General features: G+C 40.6%; 1 long non-coding RNA gene across 1 annotated transcript in view; it reads left to right on the top strand.

Annotated features, from left to right (window-relative positions):
* The window catches only part of LOC129391523 (uncharacterized), a 37,105-nt gene extending 22,400 nt beyond the window's left edge, over window positions 1–14,705 (top strand). The window contains exon 3 of the long non-coding RNA XR_008615787.1: window positions 14,327–14,705. This is a non-coding gene — a long non-coding RNA (uncharacterized lncRNA). The remainder of the gene's footprint in view (window positions 1–14,326) is intronic.

Raw genomic sequence — 14,705 nt, 5'->3', positions numbered from 1 at the left:
TTTCCAATTTGGATTCCTTTTATTTCCTTTTCTTCTCTGATTTTTGTGGCTAAAACTTCCAAAACTATGTTGAATAATAGTGGCAAGAGTGGGACCCTTGTCTTGTTTCTGATCTTAGAGGAAATGCTTTCAGTTTTTCACCATTGAGAATGATGTTACCTGTGGGTCTGTCATATATGGCTTTTATTATGTTGAGGTAGGTTCCCTCTATGCCCACTTTCTGGAGAGACTTCATCATAAATGGGTGTGAATTTTGTCAAAAGCTTTTTCTTCATCTATTATCATATGGTTTTTATTCTTCAGTTAGTTAATATGGTGTATCACATTGATTGATTTGCGTATATTGAAGAATCCTTGCATTCCTGGGATAAACCCCATTTGATCATGGTGTATGATCCTTTTAATGTGCTGTTGGAGTCTGTTTGCTAGTATTGTTTTTTAATTAATTCATTAATTAATTTATCTTTGGCTGCGTTGGGTCTTCGTTGCTGTGCGCACGTTTTCTCTAGTTGTGGCGAGCAGGGGCTACTCTTTGTTGTGGTGCGCTGGCTCCTCATTGAGGTGGCTTCTCTTGTTGTGGAGCATGGGCTCTAGGTGCGTGGGCTTCAGTAGTTGTGGCATACAGGCTCAGTAGTTGTGGCTCGTGGGCTCTAGAGCACAGGCTCAGTAGTTGTGGCACATGGGCTTAGTTGCTTCACGGCACGTGGGATCTTCCCAGACCAGGTCTCGAACCCATGTCCCCTGCATTGGCTGGCGGATTCTTAACCACTGTGCCATCAGAGAAGTCCCTGTTTGCTAGTATTTTGTTAAGGTTTTTTGCATCTATGTTCATCAGTGATATTGGCCTGTAATTTTCTTTTTTTTTAAATGACATCTTTGTCTGGTTTTGGTATCAGGGCTTCATAGAATGAGTTTGGAAGTGTTCCTCCCTCTGCTATATTTTGGAAGAGTTTGAGAAGCACAGGTATTAGCTCTTCTCTAAATGTTTGATAGAATTCGCCTGTGAAGGCATCTGGCCCTGGGCTTTTGTTTGTTGGAAGATTAAATCACAGTTTCAATTTAAGTGCTTGTGATTTGTCTGTTCATGTTTTCTATTTCTTCCTGGTTCAGTCTTGGAAAGTAGTGCTTTTCTAAGAATTTGTCCATTTCTTCCAGATTGTCCATTTTATTGGCATATAGTTACTTATAGTAGTCTCTCATGATCCTTTGTACTTCTGCTGTGTCAGTTGTTGGTTCTCTTTTTTTATTTCTAATTCTGTTGATTTGAGTCTTTTCCCTTTTTTACCTGACGAGTCTGGTAGTGGTTTATCAATTTTGTTTATCTTCTCAAAGAACCAGCTTTTATTTTTATTGATCTTTGCTATTGTTTCCTTCATTTCTTTTTCATTTATTTCTGATCTGATCCTTATGGTTTCTTTCCTTCTGCTAACTTTTTAAAAAATAGACCTTTATTGGAGTATAATTGCTTCACAATACTGTGTTAGTTTCTGTTGTACACCATCTTGAGGCTGATCCTTATGGTTTCTTTCCTTCTGCTAACTTTTTAAAAAATAGACCTTTATTGGAGTATAATTGCTTCACAATACTGTGTTAGTTTCTGTTGTACACCAAAGTGAATCAGCCATATGCATACATATATCCCCATATCCTCTCCCTCTTGAGCCTCCCTCCCCATCCTCCCTATCCCACCCCTCTAGGTCATCACAAAGCACCGAGATGATCTCCCTGTGCTATGCTGCTTCTTCCCACTAGCTAACTGTTTTACATTCAGTAGTGTATATATGTTGATGCTACTCTCACTTCGCCCCATCTTCCTCCTCCCACCCCATGTCCTCAAGTCCATTCTCTATGTCTACATCTTTATTCCTGCCCTGCAACTGGGTTCATCAGTACCATTTTTTCTGTTTTGTTTTTTTAGATTCCATATATGCGTTAACATACGGTATTTGTTTTTCTCTTTCTGACTTACTTCACTCTGTGTGACAGACTCTAGGTCCATCCACCTCACTACAAATAACTCATTTTCATTTCTTTTTATGGCTGAGTAATATTCCATTGTATATATGTGCCACATCTTCTTTATCCATGCATCTGTCGATGAACATTTAGGTTGGTTCCATGTCCTAGCTATTGTAAATAGTGCTGCAATGAACATTGTGGTACATGTCTCTTTTTGAATTATGGTTTTCTCAGGGTATATGCCCAGTAGTGGGCTTGCTGGGTCATATGGTAGTTCTGTTTTTACTTTTTAAAGGAACCTCTGTACCGTTTTCCATAGTGGTTGTATCAATTTACATTCCTACCAACAGTGCAGGAGGGTTCCCTATTCTTTTTATTTATTTATTTATTCATTTTTGGCTGCGTTGGGTCTTCATTGCTGTGCACGGGCTTTCTTTAGTTGCATCGAGTGGGAGCTACTCTTCCTTGCAGTGTGTGGGCTTCTCATTGCGGTGGTTTCTCTTGTTGCGAAGCACGGGCTCTAGGTGCGTGGGCTTCAGTAGTTGTGGCACACAGGCTCAGTAGTTGTGACATGCAGACTCTAGAGCACAGGCTCAGTAGTTGTGGCGCACGGGCTTAGTTCTCTAGGTGCGTGGGCTTCAGTAGTTGTGGCACACAGGCTCAGTAGTTGTGACATGCAGACTCTAGAGCACAGGCTCAGTAGTTGTGGTGCATGGGCTTAGTTGCTCTGCAGCATGTGGGATCTTCCCAGACCAGGGCTTGAACCCATGTCCCCTGCATTGGCAGGTGGATTCTTAACCACTCTGCTACCAGGGAAGCCCCGGGTTCCCTTTTCACCACACCCTTTCCAGAATTTATTGTTTCTAGGTTTTTTGATAATGGCCATTCTGACCGGTGTGAGGTGATACCTCTTTGTAGTTTTGATTTGCATTTATCTAATAATTAGTGATGTTGAGCATCTTTTCATGTGTTTGTTGGCAATCTGTATGTCTTCCTTGGTGAAATGTCTGTTTACATCTTCCGCCCATTTTTGGATTGGGTTGTTTGTTTTTTTGATATTGAGCTCCATTAGCTGTTTGTATATTTTGGAGATTAATCCTTTGTCTGTTGTTTCATTTGCAAATATTCTCTCCCATTCTGAGGGTTATCTTTTTGTCTTGTTTATGGTTTCCTTTGCTGTGCAAAAGCTTTTAAGTTTAATTAAGTCCCATTTGTTTATTTTTGTTTTTATTTCTGTTACTCTAGGAGGTGGGTCAAAAAAGATCTTTCTGTGGTTTATGTCAAAGAGTGTTTTTCCTATGTTTTTCTCTAAGAGTTTTATAGTGCCTGGTCTTATATTTAGGTCTTTAATCCATTTTGAGTTTATTTTTGTGTATGGTGTTAGGAAGTGTTCTAATTTCATTCTTTTACATGTAGCTGCCCAGTTTTCCCAGCACCACTTATTGAAGAGGCTGTCTTTTCTCCATTGTATGTTCTTGCCTCCTTTGTCATAAATTAGGTGCCCATATGTGCATGGGTTTATCTCTGGGTATTCTATCCTGTACCATTGATCTATATTTCTGTTTTTGTGCCTGGATGTTTTTTTGTTGTGGTTGTTCTTCTTTCTCTAATTGCTTTAGGTATAAGTTTAGGTTGTTTACTTGAGATTTTTCTTGTTTCTTGAGGTGGGATTGTATTGCTATAAACTTCCCTGTTAGGAATGCTTTTACTGCAACTTAAAAAATTTAAATCAACACAAATAGATAAATGACTAGCTTAAATTAATCAAGTAGAAATGTTTTATTAATATTGACTATGTACAGTAACTTGAAGTAGACTATAAATTTTTGCCATTAAGAATGTGTCTATACTCCACACACAAACTGCTAGAACTGATAAATGGATTCAGCAAGGTAACAGGATACAAGATTAACATACAGAAATCTGTTGTATTTCTTTATGCTAACAATGAAATATCAGAAAGGGAAAGTAAAAAAACAATCCCTTTTAAAATCGTATCCAGGGGCTTCCCTGGTGGCGCGGTGGTTGAGAATCTGCCTGCCAATGCAGGGGACACAGGTTCAATCCCTGGTCTGGGAAGATCCCACTTGCTGCAGAGAAACTAAGCCTATGCGCCACAACAGCTGAGCCTGTGCTCTAGAGCCCACGAGCCACAACTACTGAGCCAGCGTGCTGCAACTACTGAAGCCCATGTGCCTAGAGCCCATACTTCACAACAAGAGAAGCCACCACAGTAAGAAGCCGTGCACCGCAACGAAGCGTAGCCCCCACTCGCTGCAGCTAGAAAAAAACCCGTGTGCAGCAGTGAAGACCCAACACAGCCAAAAATAAATAAATAAAGTAAATAAATTAAAAAAATAAAAATTAAAAAAAATCACATCCGAAAAAGTAAAATAGTTAGGAATAAACCTGACCAAGGAGATGAGAGACTGATATGCTGAGAACTATAAAACATTGTTAAAGGAAATTGAAGATGATTCAAAGAAATGGAAAGATATCCTATGCTCTTGGATGGGAAGAATTAATATTGTTAAGATGACCATACTATCCAAAGAAATCTATAGATTTAATGTGATCCCTGTCAAATTATGCATGACATTTTTCACAGAAATAGAACAGATAATCCTAAAATTTGTATGGAACCATAAAAGAACCAGAATTATCAAAGCAATACTGAGGAAAAAGAACAACGCTGGAGGCATAACCCTCCCAGACTTCAGACAATATTACAAAGCTACAGTAATCAAAACAGCATGGTATTGGCACAAAAACAGATCTATAGATCAATGGAACAGAATAGAGAGCCCAGAAATAAACCCACAGACCTACAGTCAATTAATCTTTGACAAAGGAGGCGAGAATATACAATGGAGAAAAAACAGTCTCTTCAGCAAGTGGTGTTTGGAAAGCTGTACAGCTGCATGTAAATTAGTGAAGTTAGAACACACCCTCACACCATACACAAAAATAAACTCAAAATGGCTTAAAGATTTAAATATAAGACATGACACCATAAAATTCCTAGAAGAGAACGTAGGCAAAACATTCTCTGACATAAATCATACCAATGTTTTCTTAGGTCAGTCTCCCAAGGCAAAAGAAATAAAAGCAAAAATAAACAAATGGGACCAAATCAAACTTATAAGCTTTTGCACAGCAAAGGAAACCATAAATAAAACGAAAAGACAACCTATGGACTGGGAGAAAATATTTGCAAACAATGTGACTGACAGAGGCTTAATTTCCAACATATACAAACAGCTCATATAACTCAATAACAAAAAAACACAAACAATCCAATCAAAAAATGAGCAGAAGACCTAAACAGACATTTCTTCGAAGAAGACATACAGATGGCCAATAGGCACATGAAAAGATGCTCAGCATCGCTAATTATTAGAGAAATGTAAATCCAAACTACAATGAGGTATCATCTCACACTGGTCAGAATGGCCATTATCAAAAAGCCTATAAATAACAAATGCCGGAGTGGAGAAAAGGGGAACTTCCTACACTGTTGGTGGGAATGTAAATTGGTGCAGCCACTGTGGAAAACAGTAAAAAACTAAAAATAGAGTCACCATATGATCCAGCAATTCCACTCCTGGGCATATATCCAGGGAAAACTATAATTTAAAAAGATACATGCACTCCAATGTTCACAGCAGCACTATTTACAATAGCCAAGACATGGAATCAACCTAAAGGTCCATCAACAGATGAATGGATAAAGAAGATGTGGTATATATATATATATCATACACACACACACACACACACACACACACACACACACACACACACACACACAATGGAATACTACTCAGTCATAAAAAAGAATGAAATAATGCCATTTGCAGCAACATGGATGGACCTAGAGATTATCATACTAAGTGAAGTAAGAAAGAGAAATACAAATGCCATATGATACCACTTATATGTGGAATTTAAAATATGACACAAACGAATTTATTCATGAAACAAACAGATTCACAGACATAGAAAACAAACTTATGGTTACTAAAGGGGACAGGGGGTTGGGAGGGATAAATTAGGAGTTAGGGATTAGCAGATACAAACTACTAATGTATAAAATAGATAAACAACAAGGTCCTACTGTATGGCACAGGGAACTATATTCAATACTCTAATAAACCACAGTGGAAAAGAATATGTATGTATAACTGAATCACTTTGCCGTACACCAGAAATTAACACATCGTACATCAACTATATCTCAATAAAAAATAAATAATCAAAGAATGTGTCTATAAATATGTATTTTCAGAAATGAGGATCTTTTGAAAAAAATTTATATGTTGCTTAAAATACAGCATAAATATAGCAATATAGCATAGTTGTTCAGAAGACCAGTTTTGCCACTTAAAGGAATTTGTACTGTAAACATAGTCATAAAAGCAATGGGTGAGGGACTTCCCTGGTGGTGCAGTGGTTAAGAATCCGCCTGCCAATGCAGGGGACACGGGTTCAATCCCTGGTCCAGGAAGATCCCACATGCCGTGGAGCAGCTAAGCCCGTGCACCACAACTACTGAGCCTGCGCTCTAGAGCCTGTGAGCCACAACTACTGAGCCCGTGCCTAGAGCCCGTGCTCCACAACAAGAGAAGCCACCGCAATGAGAAGCCCACGCACCACAACGAAGAGTAGCCCCTGCTCGCCACAACTAGAGAAAGCTTGCGCGCAGCAATGAAGACCCAATGCAGCCATAAATAAATCAATCAATAAGTAAATTTATTAAAAAAAAAAGCAATGGGTGAAATAGATTTATGTATAAGATGATTTATGGTAACTATTTATAATAACTGTTTATAATAGCAAAAAAAGGAAATAACCTAAATATTCAGGGTCTGGATTAAAAAAACTTATGTGGGACATCCATGAAATGGAATATTATGAATCTGTAAAAGAAATAAAGGTGCTTTCCGTATACAAGAGGCATATCCATTTTTCTTCTTTACTAGAATATCTTCAGAATGGTTATGAAGGGATATTTGAGAAATCAGATGATGTTTTCAACCATGATTTTCTTTTTTTTTAAACTTTCTATTTTTTAATTAATTAATTGATTAATTAATTTAAAAAATTTTGGGGGGGCTCTTTTGGGTCTTCTTTGCGGCACACGGGCTTTCTCTAGTTGCGGAGATCGTTGCGGTGCGCGGGCTTCTCATTGTGGTGGCTTCTCTTGTTGTGGAGTGCGGGCTCTAGGCATGCAGGCTTCAGTAGTTGCAGCACGTGGGCTCAGCAGTTGTGGCTTGCGGGCTCTAGAGCTCAGGCTCAGTAGTTGTGGCGCACGGCCTTAGTTGCCCCGAGGCATGTGGGATGTTCCTGGACCAGGGCTTGAACCTGTGTCCCCTGCATTGGCAGACGGATTCTTAACCACTGCACCACCAGGGAAGCCCTAAACTTTCTATTTTAAAACAATTATATAGTCACAGGAAGTTGGAAAGACAGTACAGAGAGGTCCCTGTGCCCTTCATCTTGTTTCCCCCAATGGTTGCAGCTCAAAGAACTATAGTACAATACCAAAACCAGGAAACTGATATTGGGACAGCGTGCATGTATGTATTATATCACCAGTGTAGAATGGAGTAACCACCACTGCAGTCAAGATGCACAACTGTTTCATCACCACAAGGATCTCTCTCTTGTTGCCCTGTGTCAGTTACACCCACCCTTCCCTGCACCATCCCTACCCCTGGCAACCACTAATCCGTTTTTCACCTCTAAAGTTTTGTCATTTTGAGAATATTATGTCAATGGAATAATGCAGCGTGAGATTTTTTTTTCCACTTAGCATAAAGCCCTTGAAATCCATCCAAGTTGTTGCCTGTATCAGTAGCTTGTTCCTTTTTTTTGTTGAATATTATTCCATGATCTGGATGTACTACAATTTGTTTAATCATTCAAACAACCAAAATTGTATGACATTTTGGTTGTTTCCAGTTTGCGGCTATTGCAAATTAAGCTACTATGAACAATCATGTACAGGTTTTTGTGTGAACATAAGTTTTCATTTCACTGGGATAAATGCCCAGGATTGCGATCAGTGGGTTGTAGGATAAGTGTATGCTTAGTTTTTTAGAAGCTGCCAAATTATTTTCCAGAGTGCTGTACCATTTTACATTCCCAGCACAGTTTTCTTTTCATACAAAATGCTATTGACTAGTGTTACCACAACGGCATGAGGCCAAAGGCACATGAGAATCTGAGCTATTTTGAATTTCTAGAGAAAATAAATTTAATATAGGTTAGATGGAGGAAAAAAGAGAGGTCAGGACTAATCTCTTTGCTGGCCCACAAGGTCCCATGTTTATCGTCCCAGGTTTTCAGAATAATTCTTCCCTCACCATCAAGCTAACCTTTGGTTGGAAAGCTGCAACACATTGTACAGATCACCTGGGTGTACCCCTGACCTATGACCCCTGCTTGTATTCTGTCCCAAGGCACCCTCTGAAGCTTGGTCTCATTCTGGAATGTTCTACCTCCAAGAATAGTCATTTAGAGATTTTAGAGTCATTTCAGAACCATCCCCTCCCAGGGACCTCTGTACTTACACACCCTGCCCCCCAGATCCCCAGCACTAAATAGCATTAAAACTGTTTTGAATATGTTTGTCAACCCTGACCCCCACCCTTCAGGCTTTAGTTGTTAGGGTACAGGCATGAGGTCACACACTTCCCCATGTCAGGAATGCAGGCTCCAGGTCATGCTGCCCTTCCTGATGTCCTTGGACATGTAATAACTCCTGAGCCTGAATTTCCTCACCTGTACAGTTGAGGCTATAGATAACAACAGTACCTGCTAACAGGGCCGTTCGGTTGTTCTGCAGGTAGTTATAGGGTGTCTATTATGGGCCAGCTGAGGATACAGTGGTGAACAAAGAGGAGGCCTTGCCCTCTGGGAGTGCAACTAAAAGAGGAGACCATAACTACAGTGCTCAGCCCAGCCTTTGGCATGTAGTTGGCCCTTGAGAAATGTTAGTTATTTCATTATTGTAGTTAAACTCAATACTTGTTTGTGGACTTGAATGGAATATGAACCCAGTATTACACATCTGGTCTAGTATAGTCTCATTCATTGTAGTCAGCCATTAATTGCCATTAATTGTTAGGAGTGTGCTGGTTTATCCCATTGCTAAAGTCAGATAAATTGCTGACCAAAGTCACTCCATTTTGTGCTTAACACTTAGGTTTATTCTGAATTTAATATCTTTTTAAAAATATATACTATTTATTTATTTAGGCTGCTCTGGGTCTTAGTTGCGGCACATGGGATCTTCGTTGCAGCATGTGGGCTTCTTAGTTGTGGCATGTGGACTCTTAGTTGCGGCATGTGAACTCGTAGTTGCAGCATGTATGTGGGGTCTGGTTCCCTGACCAGGGATTGAACCCAGGCCTGCTGTATTAGGAGTGCGGATTCTTACCCACTGGACCACCAGGGAAGTCCCCTGAATTTAATATCTTGAATATCAGAATCAGAAAGTGTCTCTTGCTATAACAGCTTTGAACAAAAGAGTCTTTATACAAACTTGCAAAAAAGTCCCTAACAATGTGTTCAAAGGTCCATATATTATCGAAAGACTCCCACAACAATAAGGAACAATTTCATTGTTTACAAAAGGCAACATAGTTCATAAATACTTAATCAGAAATACAAAATTTAGCAGGGGAAAAAACCCTTACAGGAAATTAATTTTTAATTTGTAAAAATGCCAAAAAGGGTGGCCAGAAAAAAAAAAGAAGATGGCAGCTGAATGAATGCAAAAATACTTAAAAGAGTATTTGTCTGAATTTTAGGCAAACTGTTCATTATGCAAATTGGTCAATGAACAAACTGGTCACTAGGTAATTTATCATTAGGACATGTGGCTCTGGTCAGAGTAGTCTGTTCCTAGGGTAAAACCAACATGGCGGCCATAGGCAGGTTGCCTATTATGATAGGGCTGGATGGGAGTGTCCTATTGGATGAGTCTAGGTTATACCCTTGCTTCCAGGAAGTGGGGAGAGGGATATGGGGCCTCTCTGACTTCCATAGGGTAAGTTGGGGCCCTGTTCCCTTCTATGACCCACACAACCACAGAGGTCTCCAAATAGTAACCAGCAGATGTTCATTATGGTAAATGAATAGACAGACTCAGGTAACACGGACTCCAGTCATTGTTCATCAACCATCCAGTAATGTGACTTTGCAAAAGTTCCCTAAGCTCTCCTCAGCCTGAGTTTACTCATGCATAAAATGTCAGAGTGGACTTAGATGGTCGCTGCCGTCCCTGTAAGCTCTATGATTTCCTGAGATTTCACTGCTGTCAGAATTCCTCCCATGCTGTGACCTTTCCAGCAGACTAGAGGCTAGAATGGAGATAAGGAGTACCATTTTTTGTGAAGTGTTTGAAGACAGGCAAGACTTTGCTATAGCAAAGGTTAATGTGCTGTGTCTCAAAGATCCATTTCCCCAGGCTCTCAGAATGTAAATGTTAAAGGGATGAAAACAGTGAAATCTAGGCTCTGGTTCATTTGAATCAGGGCTGCTCACCCCTCATGGTGCAGCCCTGGAACAGAGGGCCTCCTCTGTGGCCTGCAGCTTCATAAACTTGGGTTTAGTCTGTCAGCACTGATTTAAAGAGATTTGGTAGTTCAGTTTACTTCTGGGAAAAAACTGACATTCACAGCCAGGTTTGGGGGCTAATAGTGAAACCTGAGCTGGTTTCTTCCCCCCTGGAGGGGCGGAGTGAGTCAGATGTTTGCACAGAAGGCTGTGGTGTCAAGTCTACAAATTCACAGGCCTTATGCTTTCTCCACTTTAAACCGCAAGGTGTTGCAACATAGTTTTAATTGCTAAACCCTAGCTGCAAACCCAAATCTCTGGATTTGTTAAGAATTGGGTGTGAAAGGCTGTGAATAATGGCGGTTTTCTTTCTTTATTTTTTCTTATAAATTTATTTATTTTTATTTTTAGTTATTTTTGGCTGCATTGGGTCTTTGTTGCTGTGCGCGGGCTTTCTCTAGTTGCGGTGAGCAGGGGATACTCTTCGTTGCAGTGTGCGGGCTTCTCATCACAGTGGCTTCTCTTGTTGTGGAGCACGGGCTCTAGGCGCATGGGCTTCAGTAGTTGTGGCACACGGGCTCAGTAGTTGTGGCTCGTGGGTTTTAGAGCACAGGCTCAGTAGCTGTGGCAAACGGGCTTAGTTGATCCGCAGCACGTGGGATCTTCCCGGACCAGGTCTCGAACCCATGTTCCCTGCATTGGCAGGTGGATTCTTAACCCCTGTGCCACCAGGGAAGCCCCCAGTGGCAGTTTTCTGCCAGGTGTGTTTATTTGTTCCTCCCCTCCTTCATTTGCTTCCTTGTTTGTGCCTAAGCCCAGACCAAAGGTGTGCTCTCCTCCAAGTGATAGGCCTGTAGAGGTGACTACAATTTACCTTCATTTCTATTCCTTGCTGGAATCTATGGACCTTGTATCTACCCCAATCTCCTGAGAACAAGCAACTCTGAATTCTTCTTGCCATAGCTGGTTGACGGACTGATTGTACATCTCAAATGCAAAACTTTGCATTTTCAAATACTTTTGTGTCTGGTTCAGAAGTGACAGAAAAAGCGAGAGGTTGCTGGTGGTACTGTCTTCCCTAAAAAATAAGAAATACCCTTCTAGGTTTGTTTAAAAAAAATTTTTTTTTTTTTTGACCTACTGAGACTTCTTCAATTCTTCCTTAATTTGGGCTTCCTAGCTCCCAGCCAAACTCACTCAGGATGGGATGCCCTGCAGGGTTTTGGCAAGACAGTAAGAACTGGCCTTTATTTATTTATTTATTTGTTTTTGGCCGTGAGGCATGTGGGATCTTAGTTCCCCTACCAGAGATTGAACCTGTGCCCCCTGCATTGAGAGCGTGGAGTCTCAACCACTGGACCACCAGGGCATTCCCAGAACTGGCCTTTAAATCCTGGCTCAGACACTTGCTATTTGTGTGACCTGGGCTCATCATATACCTCTCTGAGTTTCCACAAAATTTCCATAAAACAGGAGCAATAATAAAACCTACTTCAGGGATATTGTGAGTATACATAGTAGGCACTCAATTTCTAGTTCTTACCTCTATGAATTGAATCTATCAATTTAAACATTAAACTTAAGGTCCTTCTGAAAACTCTTTAAGTAAAGAATGCCATGGATGGATGGATTTAGGAATTCATGTTTACCAATACAGCTTAAAGGCGATGTTTCAATAGGATGTTTTCAGTTGCAAGGAAGAGAAAATGCTGACCCAAACTGGCATAAATAATAAGAAAATACGTTACCCAACGGTGTGATGGTTGATTCAGTGGCTTACTGGTGTTGGTAAGGACCCAGGTTTCCCTGCTCTCTCTCAGCCTCCTCTAGAGTAGGTTGTATCTACTTGTGGTCACAGGTAACTGGAGCAGCAGGTAGAGGCATATTACTTAGACACAGCAATATCCAAACGTAGAACAAGGGGGCTTTTATTCCAGTGTCCTCTTTTTCAGAGCCAGAAAACGTTTCCCAGAAACGTCCCATCAGATATATCCTTACATTTCAGTGGGCAGAACTGAGTCGCATGCTAGAGACGACTAATGAGAATTAAACTAATGAGACGACTAAGATGGAATTAAACCAGTTAAGATTTATCTCTAAGCTAGGGATGAGGTGAGCATTTCCTAAGTCACGCTAGGGAGGATAGCTCCTTGAATGAAATCCAGGTTCCATTAGCAAAGGAATATGGGGAGGATTGTTTTGATCACCTCCTCTTCACCCTGTTAGTGAGGAGGGATTCCCACCGTAGGGTTATGGGGGTGACCAAACACACGACACTTGACACTGGGCAGATGAGACTGACAGCAGTTTATTAGTCACCTATACTCAGCCTTGGGGAGGAGGACACCACACAACATGCAGGGCCACATGGGAGGTACACTCAGGAACACAGTATCTGTAGTCACAAGAGGTGAGGTGCCCCTTAGTTGCTGCAGGAGGATTTGATTGGCTTGTTGGAATAATTCCATGGGCTGGCAGGAACTGAAGCCCACTTCTCAGGGATAAGCAGGAACTGTGCCTGGTCCCTTCGACAAGAAGGGTTATATGGCTAGGGGACCTCATGGGTGCAGCATAGTGGGGAGGGGGACTTGCAGTTAGGCCATTTAAGGTCCTCCCAATTTTATCAGAGGTCGAGGCAGCACATAATATTGAACTTTAATGTTAGGGCTTAACACCACAGGGATGGATGTGGGATATATATATGTGGCAGATGACCATCCATCTGAGAAACCATCCCTTCCTACCTTCTGTCATCCATCCATCCATCCATCCATCTGTCCGTCCATCCATCCATACATCCATCCTCTATATCTTCCACAAAAGATTGACATTCTTTCTGCTTCTCTGCTTGGTTTCCATGGTGTCTAGCTCATAGTTGTTTGTGAGTGGTCAACGTTTGGATCAGCCCTTCTAGTCTTGTCGCCAACTCTTCACCTTTTTCAACTCTGCACTAGCCAGTAGAGTCAACTCATTGACTCTGGAATGTGCTTTTTTCTGTTCTGCTTCTTTTGCTAGAACCATCCTCCTCTCTTCTCCGCTTGTCCAAATTCCCCCTCCCTTGAGCCAAATCCCTCATCATTCAAACACACCTTCTCTCCCTTCCCTGAATTCTGGTTCTTCATGTCAGCCCAGAACCTTCGTGGCAGTTGCTTTGTGTGAGTGCATAACCACACACTCCTGGGTGTCACTGCAATTAAATCATCGAAGTCCTGTGAAAAATATCCATGATATAGATACAAAAGCAGTATGACTAGAATCTCTAAGTGAACATTTATCTAGCACCTGGCATGTAGAAGGCACTCAATAAAAAAGTGTAGAAATGGTCAATAAAACACCTGAATAGCCTTAAAATTCTGAACATTATTTTTAAAAGGCTGCGTATTGATTGATATGCAGAGATTTTCAGGGCTCAGAGAAATGATTTCTCTTTTTCAATCTAGGTCACCATTTAACTGGCTTCAACATTTGCTGCATACACCCTTAGAATTTTCACATTACCTATGCACTATCTATGTTATTACGAACATGTTTCTTTAAATTGATTTATTTTAAAACCTATTCTAGATCTAAGCAATAGTATCTGTGACATCGGGGGCTTTATGTGCTAGTTATTTTCATGTATCTTAGAAAAAATACACAATTAAGATATCAAATAATTGTCTATGTGACACCTAAACTTATTTTATGTGACACACTTGGGAATCTCTAATCTTGCTATATTCATATCTACATAATTTATGATAAAAAGCCAGTCAGACACAATAGTATGTTTACTATTGTATGCTTTTTTTTTTTTTTAAAGGACTGACAGCTTCCATTCCTTCCCCGTGTATGCTTTTATATGAACATTTTAGTAAAGGCAAAACTCTAGAGACAGAGGGAACAACAGTAGTTGCCTGGAGCTAGGGATGGAAGTGGGGATTGACCTTGAACAGGCACCAGGGAACTTTCTGGAGTGACGGAAATGTTCTAAAACTGGATGATGGTGATGGTTGCACACTGTATGAATTTAGAAGAATTCATCAAACTCTATATTTAAAATGGATACATTGAATCTTTTGTAAATTGTATCTCAAAGAAGAAGGAGGAGGAGGAGAAAAAGAAGAAAAGAAATAATCAACAAGGAGGGGGGCAAGACAGGGCTTCTGGAGTCCTGGTGATGTTCTGTTTCTTGATCTGGG

Source organism: Physeter macrocephalus, chromosome 18 (genome assembly GCF_002837175.3).
Source record: "Physeter macrocephalus isolate SW-GA chromosome 18, ASM283717v5, whole genome shotgun sequence".
Classification (NCBI taxonomy): Eukaryota; Metazoa; Chordata; class Mammalia; order Artiodactyla; family Physeteridae; genus Physeter; species Physeter macrocephalus.
The sequence above is the reverse complement of the archived record's forward strand: the minus strand, read 5'-3'. Positions and strand labels throughout refer to the sequence as shown.